Here is a 6,000-nt window from a genome sequence, read left to right on the forward strand (position 1 = left end):
TCAAAACCAGCACAGCTGCATTTTCTCAATTCAGGTGCAGACTAACCTACTATAGAGCCAATAGCCAACAGAAAATTCTACTCTATTCTTTATGAGTCAAGTCCCTTCCTTACAGGACCTATTTTAAAGGGGTACTCCGGTGAAAACTTTTTTTCTTTTAAATCAACTGGTGGCAGAAAGTTAAACATATTTGTAAATTACTTTTATAAAAAAATCTTAATCCTTCCAGTACTTATTAGCTGCTGAATGCTACAGAGGAAATTCCTTTCTTTTTGGAACACTGATGACATCACAAGCACAGTGCTCTCTGCTGACATCTCTGTCCATTTTAGCAACCATGCATAGCAGATGCATAGCAGATGTATGCTAAGGGCAGCATGGTGGCTCAGTGGTTAGCACTGCTGCCTTGCAGTGCTGGGGACTTGTATTCAAATCCCACTAAGGACAACAATAAATAAAGTGTTATTATTATTATTATTATTATAACGTCAGCAGAGAGAACTGTGCTCATGATGTTATCAGAGAGCATTCCAAAAAGAAAATAATTTCCTCTGTAGTATTCAGCAGCTAATAAGTACAGGAAGGATTAAGATTTTTTAATAAAAGTAATTTACAAATATGTTTAACTTTCTGCCACCAGTTGATTGAAAAGAAAAAAGGTTTTCACCGGAGTACCCCTTTAAGCTTTTTATTTAACTCAATAAATAATCCCTGTATTTAAATTGACAACAATAGCACTGGCCAGGGCCGTAGCTAAAGCAATGCAAATGAGGCTCTCTTATGGGCGAGGGTGCAAGTGGGTGCAGTAGCAGCTGCCTCACTTGTCCCCCAACAATGCAAAATAACCTGAGATGCATACAATGTAAGTAGGGATGAGTGAAATGAATCCGACGAATCCCAATTCGTTACGAATTTCAGGAAAAGTTTGATTCACAACAAATGTGAATATCGCCACGATTTGATCGCGGGAATCGCTTCATTGAACTCAATTTAGTGCGGTCCAGGCTCCAGGGCATCTAAAATGGGCCTATTTTCTCATTTAGCTGCCTTTCCTTTGCAGCTAAGAGCTGTGGATTGATCTCCACATCCTGAAGGGATTCCTGGCTCTTAGCTTCCTCCACTAGGTCCAGTAGGGGATCACTACCCAGCCCTTCCTCTGGTGCACTGCATACACTGAGTACCACCTTCTCAGGGTCATAGTATGCCATATTAATGTGGTACTGTCTCTGCCTCTGACCTTTTTCATCAAGGGCAACTACATATGTGGTGGGTTCTAGGCGCTGCAAAATGGGGAAGGGACCCTCCCAGGCAGCCTGCAACTTATTCTGCCTGATGGGGTTCAGAACCATTACCATCTGTCCCACTTCATAGACCCGGTCCCTTGCATTGTGATCATACCAGTACTTCTGCCTGGACTGTGCTGCTATGAGGTTGTCCTGTAGCAGCCCAGTAAATGCCTGCCTCTTGTCCCTGAACTTCAGAACATACTCCCCCACAGAAGCTACCAAATGCTGTACATTCACCTTCTTACAGAGACTTTGCATGAGATTGGACATGAACTGTGTGCCCTGATCAGTGAGCATTTCTCTGGAGAACCCCACTCTGCAGAATATACTGATCAGTGCATCTGCCACCTTATCTGTTCGGACGGAGGATAAGGCAACAGCCTCAGGATACCTGGTTGAATAATCTACAACAGTAAGAATAAATTGTTCCCTGTGCTGCTGGGTATAGCTAGAGGCCCCACAATATCCAGTGCCACTCATTGAAAAGGTACAGATATGACTGGTAGGGGAACACGAGTAACGTCCCCAGACTTACCCACCCTCTGGCAGACCCGACAAGATCTACAATAATTGGCAACAGCAGTACCCATACCCGGCCAGTAGAAATTGTGTGCCAACCTGGAATCAGGCATCATACCCAGGGCTATCACTCCTTCCCTCCTCCTCCTTAGGCTACCAGGATTGGGACATATCACTCACTGCTGGTCCCTCATCCTTACATGTCACCAGGGGCACACCAATCCCTCCCCCTAGCCCATCTCCACTAGGTTTTGGCATTGGCAATGCATTGTCACCACATTTCACAATACACCCCATTCCACTTTTGGAAAACATTACTGGTTCAGTCACAGGTAAACAATTATCAATCCCCTGCACCCCCTCCCAGTTACCACAGTTCACAGTGTCTCCCAAAGTCTCGCACAGTACCTCAGAATGAACAGGGCTCTCTCCTAGCCCATCCGGTGTGCAGGTAGTGTCCTCTGGAGCATAATGACAGAGCATCCGACCCAAATCATTCCCCAGCAGAACATTAACCGGGATGTCCTCAGAGACCCCCACCTCCCGCAAACCTTTGCCTGTACCCCAATCCAGGTACACACAAATCATGGGCACAGCAGGCCGCACACCTCCAATTCCTTTTAAAGCCATGGTTCTTCCAGGGATGATGTCCTCTGTATCCACCACTTCAGGCCGTACCAAGGTAAAGGAGGCTCCAGAATCTCGCAAACCCACTGTCACCCGGTCACCCACAGTTACACTCTGCAGGTTATCCGCTCTTTTCTCCACCGCTCCAGACACCAGAAGAACGGCTGTGTGTCCTCCAGCTACTGGTGGAGAATTCTTTTTGTTGGGGCAAGTGGCACTCAGGTGCCCAATATTGTTGCATCTGTAACATCGGCAGGTGTCCCCCTGACCCAATGTGGCTCCTGTTGCTTTTGGGAATGATGGCAAGAATTTCCCGGCTGACCTGGTGGTGCTTTGTGGTTGTGTGGCTCCCCTCCAGGTACTTGCTCCAGCTTGTGCAGATCCACGCTTTGCTGCTGGTGCCCGGTTGTTGGCAAAGTCATCTCCTAGTTCTGCTGCTTCCATGGCTGTTTTGGGCTTGCGGTCCAAAATCCACTCTCTGGCTTCAAAGCTCTGTGTTTGGTGAAACTGATACAGGACCATCAAGTCCCCCAGGGCCTCATAGGTAGTGACTTGTAGGCCCCCAGTCCATTGCCTGAATGCAGTCCTTAGCTGACCTGCATGTTGAGTGCAGCTTTCTGTGGCACTTTGTTGCAAAGTCTGAAACTTTTTCCGATAAGCCTCTGGAGTCAGATTAAAACTTTTTAGCAGGGCAGATTTTATTGCCTCATAGTCCTGGTCACTCTCAGAGGAAAGAGAAGCGAACACATCCAGAGCTTTTCCTCGCAACCGTGGGGTTAGATATCGTCCCCACTGTTCCTTAGGTAGATGGAACTGCCGGCAAACCTTTTCAAATCCCCTCAGGAACACATCCAGATCACCATCTTTCTCCAACATGGGGAAATGTTTCAAGCGGGGTTTGTGGTCTCCTTGATCCTGCACATCCCTCCGTGCGGATGAAGCATCCCCTCTCAGCCTCAGAACCTCCAGTTCATGCCTCCGCTGGGCCTCTCTTTCTGCCGTCTCTCTCTCTGCAGCTCGTATCTGTGACTCTCTCTCAGCAGTTTGGTACTGGAGAAGCAGTTGGAGTTTCATATTAGCATTCACATTCCCAAGGTGTTGTAAGGCAGTCCGCATATAAGAGTCCAAGGCCTCATGTGGAGTACTGTCCTGATGGGGAGTAATGTTGTATTCCCCAGGAGATATCAGTCCTTGGATGGCAGTTCCAGATGTGTGACTTTGTCTCATGTCACTCAGCTCTTCTGCACGGGCATCATACTCCACAAGTACTCCAATAAGTTGTTCCTTGTTCTTTCCTGCAGTAGGGATGTCCTTTTCTTGGCACATTAGCTCCAGTGCAGGTTTGGACTGCTTGCGATATGCCTCCATATTTCCGAGATGAGACAGAGGAGGTAAAACAGGAGATGGGAAGGACAGAACTGTCTTGCACTCTTTTTGTATGTCTTTTAAACCAGCACTGAGCTCTGTCTTTGGAATTTACACACAAGAAGATGCATGCAATTTCTTTTTTAGTGCTAAGATTTTCTTACAGGTAAAATCCAGCAAGCACTAAAAATCTCTAAATATGCCCACCGACGCTGCCACCAGTTGTCACAATCACACCCTATCAGTCCAGCCAAAACGGTAGAGCGAGTGTGATGGTGCAAGGGTTAAAGCCGCCAGACCTCTGGGTATCCACTACTAGTCCCAGCAAGTCACCAAATTAACCCTTAGATAAATGTGTTTACCAGAGCCTCCTTCAGAAAGGTGAGCTCATATATTTAGAGATCAAAGACCAGAGCTGATTAATTAAACATTTAATCTGATAAAAGGTATCACAGTGCTATGCATAAAAATACAGGAACAAATGACATACAGTTACAAAAATGTATAAAAGAGTTTGGCAAGACAAGTTCAGAAAGCAAAAATGAAGTTCTTACAGCACGATGATATAGCAGTCCATGATAGTGAGGTTCCAGCTGTTCTTAGGATGGTCTTGTCCGCTTGTCCCCTGACCAGTATCTCAGTTCTTATAATGGCCTATCTGGAGGGGAAAACCCTCATCCTTCCACCCCCCCTCCTCTATGATACCACCAGTTGGGGGCATCTCTTATCTCATATATATGGGACCAGAGACCCCTTACATCCTGCTGCTTCAAAGGGCCTTTGACTTCAAAAGAGGAAAACAGCAGACAGGCCCCAATTGACTGCAATACACAAAAACAAAGGATACACCGTCTGAATGACCCCTCACCCCCCAGGTCTTAGTTTATACATAGATGCAATTATAAAACACATGTATGTTTCCATAATCAGGCCTTGGGCCTGACAACTTCTATTAAAAATTCTTCATCCTTCCAGTGCCTATTAGCTGCTGTATACTACAGAGGAAATTCTCTTCTATTTGGGATTTATTTTCTGTCATGACCACAGTGCTCTCTGCTGACACTTCTGTTCATTTTGGGAAATGTCCAGAGCAGTATATGTTTGCTATGGGGATTTTCTCCTGCTCTGGACAGTTCCTAAAATGGACAGATGTGTCAGCAGAGAGCACTGTGGTCTTGACAGAAAATAAATCCCAAATAGAAAATAATTTGTTCTGTAGTATATAGCTGCTATTAAGTACCTGAAGGATTATAACATTTTAATTGAAATAATTTAGATATCTAGAAAACAACAGAGCATGTACGTGCACTCACTGCTCAGTGGAGACCGTTGCGTGTAGAAGTCCGGTAACGGGAAGCTGGATCACAGCATCAGCGAAGGTAGAATGGCGCTCGGAGGCTACGCCGGCAGTTTCGCACGTAAGTGCGTGCTTCTTCTGGCCTCAAGTGCGTGAGGCCGGAAGAAGCACGCACTTACGTGTGAAACTGCTGGCGTAGCCTCCAAGCGCCATTCTACCTGCGCTAATGCCTACCTGTGCTGATGCTGTGATCCAGCTTCCCGTTACCGGACTTCTACACGCAACGGTCTCCACTGAACAGTGAGCGCACATACGTGCTCTGTTGTTTGCTACTGTTGATGCTTCATACTTTGTGTATGTGCACCCCGCAGGAGACATAGAGTTGTTTTGCTGAGGCCGTGCTGACATCCAGGACAGGTGTAGTTTGCCTTTTGTGTGCTCTCCCCCCTTCCTATCTCACTGTTTGAATAATTTACATATCTGTTTAACTTTCTGGCACCAGTTGATTTAAAAAAAAAAAAGGTTTCCACCTGAGTACCTGTCTTTCACCACTCACTACATGATGGCACAGTCAGATACTGTATATAACTCATATCTCTGACTGTGACATCATATAGTGAGCGGTGAAAGGCAGGTAGAAAATAGCAACTAGTCCATTCATAAGCCACACACTTTACCTTTTTTGCCTCTTGCTTGGGTGAGGCTGAGGTTTCTTAGATTTATTACAGATTTAGCACAGCAGCACAGAGTATTTCTGGAGAGAACTGTAGTGAGTCACACTGTCTGCTTCACTACATTCACTGCCAGAAATACTCTGTGCTGCTGGAAAGCCTACTCCATCTTCTACCTGCCTTTCACCGCCCCCTACTTGACGGCACAGTCAGATATATAAGTTATATTTCACAT

This window comes from Hyla sarda, chromosome 2, assembly GCF_029499605.1.
Source record: "Hyla sarda isolate aHylSar1 chromosome 2, aHylSar1.hap1, whole genome shotgun sequence".
Lineage (NCBI taxonomy): Eukaryota > Metazoa > Chordata > Amphibia > Anura > Hylidae > Hyla > Hyla sarda.